The 13,305-nt window shown below is 42.4% G+C and overlaps 1 protein-coding gene across 1 annotated transcript in view; it reads left to right on the forward strand.

The window, feature by feature from the left end:
* The first annotated feature begins 10,467 nt into the window (after positions 1-10,467).
* Positions 10,468-13,305, forward strand: part of BACE2 (beta-secretase 2) — a 58,747-nt gene continuing 55,909 nt past the window's right edge. Inside the window, exon 1 of the mRNA XM_084843780.1 lies at positions 10,468-10,863. The gene's annotated coding sequence lies outside the window, so the exon portion shown is untranslated. The remainder of the gene's footprint in view (positions 10,864-13,305) is intronic.

Below are 13,305 nucleotides of genomic sequence, written 5' to 3' on the forward strand. Positions count from 1 at the left end.
CTATGCAAAATCATAAGGGTATCTGGGGATCTTCAGTTCTGGGATACGGCTGCTGCTATTAAGCTTGTGATCAGTTCTTGTGGAACAAGCAATAAACTTCTTTCCAGTAGTATTAATTGGGGGTCCATAGGTAATGTGCAAACTGTAATTTGCTGAATCTTACCACAAACCTCTTTCCTGAAGGATAGTATATGCACATATGACCATTATACATGTTATACCCCCTTGCTTCTTTATGGGAAATATGACCAGGAATTTAAAAAGAATAAATAAGTAAATATTGCTTCCTTTCTCCTCTTTAAATATAGGATTCCGCATCTGTACTGACTTACACTTATCTTCTGGGCATGAATCCAATTTGTAAAGTCCTACATTGCTAACATACTTCAGAGATCACCTTATCTTCTCTATCACAATATGATAATTGCAGTGGAGGCTGGTGGATCTGATGACAGTGGGGTGGTGAATCTGTTCCGGGTTTCAGCTAGAATCAGTCAAAACTCTGAAGGAGCTCTCCAAGAAGACATGGAGCTGCTGTTGTTCTTGGCACTCACACATCGTGCATAGGAGACTTTGGATCTAGTTGACAATGGGATGATATGAACATAAGAGCATAAGACGAGCCATGCTGGATCAAACTAAGGGTCCACCTAGTCTAACATTCTGTTCACACAGTGGCCAACAAGCTGCCTGGGGAAAACACACAAGTAGGACATGTGTGGAACAGCAGCTCCCCACCTATGTTCCCCAGCAACTGGTGTACATAGGCATACTGCCTCTGATACTGGAGGTAGCATATAACCATCAGGACCGGAAGCCATTGATAGCCTTATTCTCCATGAATTTGTCCAATCCCCCTTTAAAGCCATACAAGTTTGTGACCATTACTACATCTTTTGGAAAATCTTGTATGGATTGTCGATTGAAGCAAAGTGAAAACTTTTGCAGAACGGAGCCTATTAACTGATGCACAAGGCCAGTCCTGCCATGCAGCAGGGGGAAGCAGCCTGATTCAGGCAGCGTGATGCGGGGAGGGATAAGGGAAGGCAGAAATTGGCATCTGAATGGTACGGCAAGATTTCTTAAAGTGTTGGCTCTAGGAGGGAGGCGGATTTGGGCTCTGCTTCGGGCAAAAGAAAATGTCTTGGACTAGCACTATATAAATAATTGCATGATGGTTTAAAGTGAGAAATATCCCATCGATTAATTTGTATTGGGACTGAAATATCAATAAATATCTAGTATAAAGCACAGTGTGTTTTATGTAGGGTGGTCAGGTGTCCTACTTTACAGGGGACTGTCCTCTATTTTAGAGAGTTGGCAGAGGACAGTCCTCTATTTGAAGTTGTCTGCTATCTGATGGGCTGCCCAGTCCAAGTCCAGTTTAAAGTCAAAGAGCCATGAGGAGGTAGAACAAAGAGGGGCCTTGACGTGGCCCATCAACAGGTAACACCTGGACAGCAGACTGAGCAGGCACACAGCTCACCTGGTCAGTCTTCTCGAAGATGGTGAGATATATTGTATATCTATTTACATTATAGTTATTATTTTTAAATTTGCACCTATACATATAAATTCGCATATGCACATGTTATGCAGATTGGTGTCCTCTTTTGCCCTCTTTTTGGTGATGCATTTCCTTTCTTTTATTACAACGCATGTGTGGCCACCCCAGTTTTATGACCATTGCTATAGCAGTCGGTTGGCTATGGTTGTGGTTATTTAAATAAATGAAAGCTTTTCTGCCTCCATCATCAAATGCGCCTTGGCTTCTTTAATAATAAATAAATAACCTGAAAGAAAATATTGGCTGGAAAAATCCTGTCCCGGGGAGGGGACAGGAAAAATAAAAGAAAATCAGCATATTTCCTTTTTCCTTCTGAACTGGAGGCCTAGACAAAATTTGTATCTTAAACATTCAGCACCACAGAAAAGAACTCACTTTCAAAGCAGTTTTTGCTTTGTGATATACCTTGCACAATAGTTCTCCATAGAATGGCATGCACCTTTCCATTAGCCAACGTGCGTCTCACTTTCAAGATGTGAGACTGCAGCACAGTGGGTCAAACTCAGCATGAATGAGGTCAGACGAATTACACCTGAGAGAAATTTCACCCAGTCATTCATTCATATAGTTTCCTCAGGCTTCAACATCAGTGAGAAGACGAAGAAAATATTATGGGGGTGGGTGTTGTTGCTGCTGCTCTTTTCCTCTTTTGTGCCAGTGTACTGGATTAATGAATAGCATTTTATGCAGTGGTATATCATTTTCAAAAACCATGTAGAACCACAGGAGGGTTTGGGTTTTTTTTCCATTATGTGAATTCAATTACGTTATAGCGGTTTGTCATACAAGACAGTCATCTAGATTCTATGACCTGCTCTGCCAGCTAATAAAGGTGCAGTAGTAAAATATCACAACCCCTGGTAGCATAGCCTGGCCCAGAGCATCTGGTGGGGGGAATAATTTAGTTTAGCATTACTTCTTCGACCCTTGCAGGATGTGCCACAGGAGTGTGATGCTCAGTTGCATGGCATAGCACTGAATTGCGTTCACACTAGCCATATTCTCACTTTCTGTCTATGCTCTGACTGAATGCATGGAAGAGGAGGAGAAGGAGGAAGATCATATCCATTGGCCCTCCCCTCATCTCCACATTTTCAGCAGAAGGTGAGAATAGGATTTACGCATATACGCAACCGTACACTGATATGGTCATTAAGTCTGTTCACACAGCTGGGAACCCTGGCATCATCAAGGTTCCTAGTCATGCATATAACACCTTTATGCATGCAACTATTTAAGCACAGAATCCCATTGCCACCCTCTTCCAAACGCATGGAGGTCAAGACTGCAGCTGGTGGATGCACAGAGATCACTGGTGGGGCTAGCCTACGCGAGCCCATTTCTCTCTCTCTCCACATATTCACCCTATGAACAATAGAAGCTGAGAATAGAGCTGCTGTGTGTGGCGGGGGTGGGACTAAAAGCCACATGCTTTTACAGCATCCTAGAAGCATTTCGCCCACCATGGCACCAACTTCTTCCAACAGCCTAAAACTAGGGTGTGCTATGCAGAGGTCAGGTGATACCACCATGATGTAGGTATTACCAGGGCAACCCATGGCTAGAGCGAGGGTTTGCCAAACAGAGCTCCATCGTCACTGGGACATTTATAGCTACCACTGATTCTTTTCTTGCCTGCTCCACCCCAATAAGGAACTGTTGGTCATATGTGTTCAAGGTCTGCTGCACAGAAGGTTGCATAAACAGACTTATTCAACATTCAAGAAAATAGAGAAAAACCCCCAACACTTTTCAGGCCTTGGATGGCCCCGTATCAAGGAAAAATAGAGATTTCCTTGACGAAAAGCCAAACAAAGCTTTAGATAATTATAAAATGCAAAACATCACAATATTTTTCAGTTATAATAGGATCATATTAATCTCTCACTGGAAAAAAATAAAAATGAATATTGAAACTTAGGTCTACTGTAGAGGTAGAAACACTAGACACATTGACTTTATAAAGAAAAATAATAATACTCTTGAAGCCATATGTGTGTCTTAATTGTAACCTGCTTTAAAAGAGAGATTGGTAGAGAGGCAAAGAAAAAAATTGTCAGGCATAAATCTAGCCCTTTAGACCTATATATTGACTATATTCTAGAAGGCCATATATATAATATGCAATCCTAAAAATGTGCCATATTCTACCTATTTCTTCAAGTTCTACTCGGAAGCTAAATGTCAAATGTAACTAAGGCTGCAATCCTGTATACTCTTACCTGGGAGTAAGTCCCACTCCACTCCATGGGACTTAGTTCTAAGATATGAATAGGATTGCACTGTCCAAACATTAGAAAACCAGTCATCAAGATAGATACCATACATAGCTAAAAAGCTAGGGAAAGACCTACTGTATGTAAAAAAGACATAAAGCAGCTGGAGGCTTAGGGTAGAGCAGTAAGACCAAACGATTCACTGAGGCCAGTTGGGGGTCATCATTGTCTTAAAATGTACCTGGATTCTTTTTCTAAATGATTTCTGTCTGTTTGTTTTAAGCATTTCTCTATAGCCCCAACACCACCTCTGCTAAAGCCACACATTCTGAATTTTATTCAATACTCAGGATTGTGCTAGTATTGCTAGCAGAGTATTTTGATATTTAATATTGCCAGTGTGATCTCCAGTCCTAGTTTTCTTGGTGTTTGATTGTTTTCCCCTACATGACATTGTTGTTAGGGTTTTTTGTTTTTGTTTTTACAAAGGCCTTATATAGCATAAACTAAAAATATTCCGTGTAACCAAATCTCTGAGAAATGCTCCATTGCCTCTCATTGACAGGGATAAGAAACTGCTTTCTTACAATAAGTGCAATATTTGCAATGGCCACCAGGAAAATTGTCCTTTGGAAGGCTTTATCTTGGAAGTAGGGATGTACGAAAGTGACTTACCTTTTGTGGATTATGTTGATGGTGGTGGGGGAGGCATTCCATCCCTCCCCCCAGAATCCTGGCCGGGGGGAGGCGCTCCGTTCCTCCCCCCGGAATCCTCGAACGGCCAGCTGTGCTCCGCGGCAGCTCCGCAGAGCAGCCGGCCAGGCCCGGCCAGGCCAGAGCCATCCGCAGCCGGATTTCTGGCCGCAGAGGGCTCTGGGTAAAAACAAAAAAACAAAAAAAAAACGTATACGCAAATGGCGGCGGCTACAGCCACCGCCATTTGCGTTCCTTCTTTTTGGCCGTCTTAATCTACGTAAATATTTACGTAGACTATGACGGCGAAAATAAAGGAAAACGCAAGTAGCGTAGCGGGCGCTATTTGCATCCCCCTTTGATTCCCCGTTTTAGCCTACGTAAATCTTTACGTAGGCTAAAACAGGAATCAAAAGGGGACGCAAATAGCGCCCGCTACGCTACTTGCGTTCCCCTTTATTTTCACTGTCATAGTCTACGTAAATATTTACGTAGATTAAGACGGTAAAAAGAAGGAACGCAAATGGCGGCAGCCATAGCCGCCACCATTTGCGTGCGCGGTTTTGTTTTGTTTTTAAACCCGCCCAACCATGATAGGCTATGTAAAGATTTACGTAGCCTATCATGTCTTTTTTTACGATTTTACATAAAATTGTGGGGTGGTCATCTGGATTTGGGATGAAATCTCAGGGATGAAGAAATCAGTCTGTTTTTGGCCCATTTCGGTTTCACATGCATTCAACCATGAATTCATTCTGTCCCATTTTCTACAATCAATCAATCAATCAATCAATAACATTTTGCATTTAAATTGTACACATTTTCCCTAAAAATATGCATTTTGTGCACATTTTCCCTAAACTATCCATTTATGTATGCATTTCCGCTTAGATACACACCTTTGTACACATTTTTTGAGCAGAGAACTGCATCACAAAATTTGGAGAAGTGCACAGTCCAAAGGATATACACCACTAAGAGCACTATAGCATAGTGGTTAGAGTGCTGGACTGGGACTTGGGAGACCAGGTTCATTCCACCACCTCATCCTCAGCTGCATCCTTTCCTGGAGAAGACAGACCTGGCCACAGTCCTTCTTGATTTAGTAGCTGGAATGGAGGAATGACTGTAAAGCATGCTACTAGAAGCTGCCCTTGAAAAACATCCAGAGAGTCAGTGCAGTGCAGTGGGTAAAGTGCTGGAATAGGACTCGGGCGATCTGGGTTCTAGTCAACACTTGGCCATGAAGCTCACTGGGTGGCTTTAGGCCAGTCACTGACTCTCAGCCTAACCTACCTCACAGGGAGCATCTCTACACCAGCCTAAAATCTTGCATTCAAAACGGGGTTTTCTGCTTCCATTTTAAATGTAGGATCATGACGACTCCCTTTTTCATGTGCTTCCTTTCCGCCCACCCCCTTCCCCCTCCTTCTCCCTGTATTTGAGTCTTCCATATCTTTCATTGATCTCACTCCATTGATCTCTTGCCGCTTTTCCTCTTTTCACAGAGGAAACTGAAGTGGAACACAATGGGGTAATTTGATAGCTCATTATCTGCAACCTATTTAAAAACGGAATAAAGGCCATTTAGTGCAGGAGACACCTTGGAGGTTCATGGTGTCATCTAAAGAGCCTGAAAACTTCTGTGATTGAGCGATCCCAATAGCAGGATAAAAGCACCATGTGAAGAAAGCCAGGGTTGTTGTGAAGGTAAAATGGAGAAGAGGATGATCCTGTAAACTGCCTTGGGTTCCTTGGAGGAAAAAAGGTGGGATATTAATGTAATAATTAAATAAATTACTGCCTGGGGTTGGCTGGTTGAAGCATATAACTGCAGTTCTGTTGTAACTCCATTGGTTTCCTGTTTGTTCCTGGGCTCAATGGAAGGTGCTGGATATTACCTTTAAACTGTAATGGCTTAGCTACCTTAAGGATCTCCTTTTCCTGTATGAATCTTCCCATGTTCTCTGAACACATTAGGTTCTTTTCTGGGTTGTGCCACTGACAGTAGCTGTGCAGTGCAGGAGCGGGGAATGCAGGAACAGGGACTTTTCTGTTGTGCTGGCAATGATGTGGAATGCTCTCTTAAGTGATGTTGTAGAATGCTCTCTTCAGCAAAGCCAACCTTTAAATTGATTTTATTTCCTGGTTTTGAGGGGAAATAACTGCCAGCTTCATTTCCCCTCTGCTGCTTCAATGGAGGTGGGGGTGAGGAGGTGACCCACTTGTTTTTTATTTTCTTTTTTGCTGATTGCAAAAAATATTTCCCTGTTGATTCTTTTTATATTATACCTTTATTGATGTTTTGGTGGTTTGATTATTTTATTGTTAGCCACTCTGAGTTCTTTGCAGAAAAGTGAGATGAACAATTTAAAAGAACAAATAAATCTATTATTAACCCATTGGTGGAATTCAGATGAGAAATACATTGTCTTTGAGCATTTCTACATGAGGCATCTATGCACTCATGATGCACTCATCATTCCCTGCTCACAGTTGTTTATAGGTTCTTTAGATGATGTTGTGACCCTCCAGTTTCTTTCTGTTTGTAAACAGCACTTTTGGAGAGCTGTTTTTAGAGCACGGAAGATTGGGAAACTGCTTTTTTCACTGGTGTAATTGCACTATTCCACTATACCAGTGTTGCCTAGAGGTTATGTAGTGGAAAAGCAGGGAACTAGATGCTCTCCGTGTAGTGCTTGGATAAAAGTAGATACAGCGGATTAACAGCCTGTTGTAGAAAAGCCCTGTATACGTATACCAACATTTACTTTGGTTTATCTGTCTAGAATTCTTCAAAGTGTCCCATCTATAACTGTTGGAAATCAAAGTGTGCTAATATCAGCATTATGTTTAAAAAGAAATGTTCAAATTTCATGTTAGGGCAAATCAAAAGTTCCCAAATGGGTGGCAAACAACATGAACCACTCCTGTAACTTATCCTGTGGTGTGAAACTTTTAAACTATCCTGTATATCTTTTAGAATGGAACTGGGGAGTCACACGAGTGGCTTTTTTTTGGAATATCAGAATTCACCAAAGCTTAAAATCATGGACAAGCAATTTTAAGTAACTACTCCACAAGACTGTGCCGCAAATGATTTAGATTTGATTTAACCAGTGTTAATTGCCATGCCTTTTAATATTATGTAGAGCAGCAGATGACAATAAGATTAAAGCATGTGGCAAATTATTATTCATAGGCAAAAAAAGTATGTAGAACAGATTTTTTAAACATAATAATAATGTTGTGATACTCTGGTGAATTAAAAAATGAATTTCTGCATTAGCATGATGCAGAATATGCCCTTCTGTTCTTGTATTATATAGCCATGCATGTGGGGGATAGGAAAGTCTAGGGTGAAAAAGCTTCCAGCAGGAGGCCCAATGAGCTTTGCCACAAATCCATCACCCTTGGATGTGGAAAAATGCAAACCAAATTGTGGACCTCTCCTGAGATCCTGGAGGAAAGAAGCAGTATCTGTATTTGTCATTGCAACATTAATAATAATACATGTGCACATCTTGCCATAAATACAAAACAGAGAGCCTTACTACATTTGGAAGCAAATTGGTGACCCCATTTCACGAAGCTGACACTCATCAACAATCAGTTGATTATTGTAGCACATGAATGTTTAAATTACAGAAGGAATACTAAAGTCCACTTTTTATTTCTGAAGCAAGTAATATAAACAGTAGCATTGCCAATCTCTACAACCAGAAAAAAATAAAAGTTACATGAGATTGAGGGAGGGAGGGAGGGAGAATGCTTGCTATGGATGACATGGTTTCTTCAAGTTCAATTAAAGTTGAAATTGTGAAGAATATTTCTCAGTCCCAGACAGGGCTAAGAACACTGGCCCTCAATCATAGTGGCCTAATTTCACATGGCTGGACCCAAGAGCGGAGTGCCCTCTTTGTCTAATGTTCTATCTAGGATTTTTAAATTCCCTTTTAATTGGTAGAGGGACAAGAAAGGCAGAAGAGTTAAAATTAAGAGGTAGTGGCAGTTTGTAGCCATTTTGGAGGAAATGGTTTTCCCCACTCATTGGTGGTGAAAGATGTATTCCCTGGCCTTCTCCATTTTTACCCACTTGGCTTATTGAAGTGGGACTTAATATTGAAAACCTCCCACATGTTTCTAATATTATGACCAGAGTGGTAGAGAATGCTTTCCTATGCTGCCTGATATACAATGTAATATACAGCAGTGAGCTGTCTACATGTTTCGTTGTTGTCGTCGTCGTTTGCATTTTCAGCTAGTCTTTGGATGGACTACATGAACATTTCTTACATAATAAGGTGATACTTTGCAGTTGCCTCGTGGCCAGGGTCTGTTCTGGTCCTGTGTGAATGGCTCTGTATGAGGTTGAATTATGGGAAACAGGCAGAGCAACTCCACCAATTGAACAATAGAGACAAAAAAGTATTGCATGTTCAATTTTTGAGATCAAATTCTTAACTTGGCTCAGTAGGTTTTATCATATTACATGACAAGGATGTGAGCTAGTAATTCCCCTTCACTTTCAGAATGAAAAGTTTGTGGTACTTAAATTTAATTCTATTTTCTGAACATTTCTTAGAAGACACACTAAAGCCATTTTTGCTTTGCAAGAGGAAGACTTAGAAGAGCCATTTTTAGTATTATATTATACTGACATCTGGTGGACATGGGGATAATTGGTTTAAAGCTCTGGGAGGTTTTCTGTGTTAATAAACTGAAGGGATAAATCCTATGGTTGCTAGACAGAGGCTAGACGGCCATAGGATATGTTGTTTTCTGGGAATCGACCTCGGAGCCTGTGCTCCGAGGTTGGTTCCTGGAGAACTGACCTCCCCCCCATTCCGCGTTGCCTCGGAGGCAGCGCAGAACAGCACTGTCCTCCGTGCTTGCAAGAGGAGCACGGAGCAGCCGGAAAGGGGCATGGCTGGGGGTGTTCTGGGGCAGGGAGAGCGCAACTGCCTGTACGACCCATCCTATGTGTCGTACAGCAGCCTCCTTCCATGCTCTGTGCTCCTGTGGCTAGACAGCCACAATTGGCTGTCTAGCCGGAAAAACAGGGCAGAAGAAGTGCAGAGGGAACGATTCCCTCTGTGCTTCTCCTGCCCTGCTTTGGATAGGTGGTCGCCTCCAAGTTCGTAGGCGGCCGCCTCTCTAGATAGGATTGCTCCCTAGGTAGACCAACCCTTCCCCAACATGGTGTGCTCCAGTCCAAGACATCTGGAGAGCACCAGGTTGGGGAAGGCTGAACTAGACCTTCCCCAGTTTGGTGCCCTCTGAATAGTATGCACTGCAACTCCTACCAGCCCCAGCTAGCATGGCCAGTGGTCAATGACAATGGGAGTTGTAGTCCAAACATCTGGAGGGCAATAGGTTGGGGAAGGTTGCCATACAGCATAATCACGGGAAAGCTGATGTAGTCCGTTCTGTGCTTCTACACAGGGGCAACCAAGATGGCAAATTTTGAATTATGCCTTCCATGTTTTTTTGGAAGGGTCAAAGGGACACAAACTGACAAGCTTTATTTGGGAGTGGCTTCCAGTCTTCAACACAGACATAATTATGAATATATTTGTAACAAAAGAAAATAAAAACTCTGTTCAGACACATGCCCAAATGAGATGTGTGTGCGATGACACAGCATTTTCCTAGAGAATACATTAAATGCATGTATACATTTAACATGTTTTGCTGTCGCTTTAAAGATAGCTGCCATGGGAGAATCAGGACCATGTCATATAGGGAGATGGTGATCCCACCCCCTGCCCCACAATCTACCATTGCCCCAGGAGCTGTCATTGGCACCGATGGCAGATTCCCTTCTGGGGGAAATGGCAAGTTCAGGGGGTCAATTTTTACTGGGACTGCAGCACAGGGGAAAGGGTTAACTTCCCACCCCTGTGCACCATGGGCCCAATCCAGATCACTCCTCCCTTGCAGCTAGTACTTTTAAAGAGGAAAAAAAAGACACATTAAATGCATACATTTAACTTATCTAGTTTGTTTATTTATAGCATTTTATCTCACCCTTTAGCCAAATGGGCTCCCAAGGCAGCTTACAAAGGTAAGAAATAAGACAGTCCCTGCTCACAGGCTTACAGTCTAAAAGACATGACACAGAAGGAAAGGGGATTGAGAGGGTGGGAGGAAAAAAGCAAGTTCAAGCACTAAATTCTTAGTTGCAAAGTTCAGCAGGTCATGGGCACAGTGGAAGGGCTGCTGCTTCCTCTCCCTCTGACAGCAGCGACAGTTGGTGGCAGAAGGGAGGGGCTCTGACCTTGAGCCAGGGATGATGGAGCCAAGTCTGACTGCTGCTTCTGATGGCCTCGGCAGCAACAGTTGGTAGCCGAAGGGAGGAGGCTCTCAGAGAGTGGCACACAGAGTCTACACAAAGGAAGCCAGAACATGTTTTTCCTCTGGGAACTAAACAAACAAGTACACTAAACGATTTTTGAAATGACCATAATTCTGAGAATAAATCACAATTTGGGCAACCCCCCCTCAAGCCTTTTTGAAGGCATTGGGCAATATCCTATATTGCTGCTATGTCTCTGCTGGTTCAATTGCACCCATGGGACTCACCGCTAATACAACAGCAACCTTGGAAATGGGTGGAAACACTTGTTTCTGGTTCAAGACAGGTCAGTAGAGCTCCTTTGTGAGCTCCATTGACCTGCCCCATTCCAGAAATTAGCATTTCTGCTCTTTCCTGATAGTTCAGAAACTGCAGTGAGTCCTGCTAGTGCACGGGCAGCATAGAATACTGTCCATTGGTTACAATATTATGTCAGTTTAAGGAAGGAGATCTAAACTGGATAACTTGTCCCAAGCTAGACAAATCAAGCAAAGCTTTGTCCAGGTGAGGGCAGCACCCTTGAGTGATAGCGGTTTTACCTGTACTATCTTAGCAGGGCCAAGCCTAGAGAATCAAAAGGCTTGTCCATTTCTACCATTTCTATATATCAGATCATCTAATCAGGTTAGATTCTACCTGGAAGCATCACCACTTCTCAGTTATGAGAACCCCTTAAGAAACAGGTGACCAATGACCTAATGACCAATGGACAGTATCCAGCTACGTCATTCCGCTAACGCAAATGACTTTGCACTAGCAGCAACTAGGTTCTGAACTATGCACAAGAGGAGAATCCAACTAAAGTTAGGTTTGCACAAGAATGGATGCACAAGCGGTTGCACAAGCGTAATGCACATGCCTTGTGCAACAGAAAGATTCGGAGGAGCTTTGCTACTGCTATTTGAGCTTGTGGAATAACACCATTGGATACGGCCCATAAACAATAAAAGCCTGTGCACAGATGAGTTCCCATGGGGAATTCTGTAAATGCACGTTTACTGTTAACCCCAAATATTTGTTCAAGTTATCCAACAATGTGCTTTATAGTGCAAAATCTTTGAACACCAGGCAGCAGATGAGGGCAGAAATAAGGGCCAAATTAGATTAGATGCCAGGAGACATATGATCACTTTTTTATGGAATAGAGAGAGAGAGAGAGAGAGAGAAAGAGAGAGAGAGAGACTGAAATGGAGCTGGGAGACATCTGAATGGAGATCTGAACATCTAAATGGAGTGGTGTGTGGTAGGAAAGAAGTTGCTTAACCCCTTTAATCACTTTTCATATCAACAGTGCAACCCTGGCTGCGTTCCCACTTGTAAAAGGAAATATACAGGGTTCCTGTACCTTTCCCCTGTAGGTGGGAAAGCAGCTGGGGAGGACATTTTAATCAGAAAAATGGCCCAAGGGGAAATGGGTTATGCATCCTGTCCCCGCTGCTATTGCTGTGGTCACTCCCCCACCCATTTGCATTTCACACACACACACACACACACACGCACTCTGTTGAGAAACAGGTCACCTGTTTCCCAGCAGATCCCCTAGTTTGATCTTGGTGCTGAAACTCAGGATACAATGTAGGCATGCAGTCACCAGTCACTTTCACTTTTCAGTGAGGCTGCAAAATGTTTGCATTGTTCTTGGTTATTGCTCTTGTTATTGATTTTCTGGGGAGTCCTTGTTGTCTGTGCCACATCCTGCAGAGCTCCATCTGGTAGCAACAAGGCAATGGGCCTCCTCTGTGGTGACGAACACCCTCTGGAATGACCTCCCCTCTGTCAGGCACTGATGTTCATGCACTTTCAACATTCATTAAAAAAAACACCTTATCTGTTTACACTAGCTTTTCCCAGCCATTAACTGATTAAGGGCACAATCCTATGCATGTTTAGACAGAAAAAGTCCTACAACTCCCAGCATTCCCCAGCTTAAACTTTTTTCTGTCTAAACATGCATAGGATTGTGCCCTAATTTGTTTTAAGCCTTATTTAATGGAGCCTTGTGAACTGTAATATTGTTGCATTTTATTGTTTTATAATTTATTGTAAACCACTTTGTGATTTTTAAAATGGGAAATGGTATATAATTTTAAATAAATAGTAAATAAATGTGTAAATTGTAAGGGATCAAACTGGATTTATTTCAAAGATGAAACTCTGATAACATCTCTATGTTCAAAGCCATGTTTCAAATCTTAGCTCATCCAGTGCTTGGTCTTATAAAAGTCACTATCCTCTCTGAGCCTAAATTGGGAGTGGGTAACTTGTGGTCCTCCAGATGTTTTGGCCTACAACTCCCTTCAGCCCTAGCCAGCATAGCCAATGGTGAGGCATGATAGGAATTATAAGCCAAAACATCTGGAGGATAAGATGCCTGCCTTTGGCCTAAACCCTCTCTTCCAATTACAGTACAGATATACTAACAGTAGTCTACATATCAGGGCTGGCTCCAGGTTTTTTTTTTGTTCCACTTG

The sequence above is a fragment of the Heloderma suspectum genome, chromosome 3 (genome assembly GCF_057233095.1).
Source record: "Heloderma suspectum isolate Gila_16-S chromosome 3, 16-S_ref, whole genome shotgun sequence".
NCBI lineage: Eukaryota > Metazoa > Chordata > Lepidosauria > Squamata > Helodermatidae > Heloderma > Heloderma suspectum.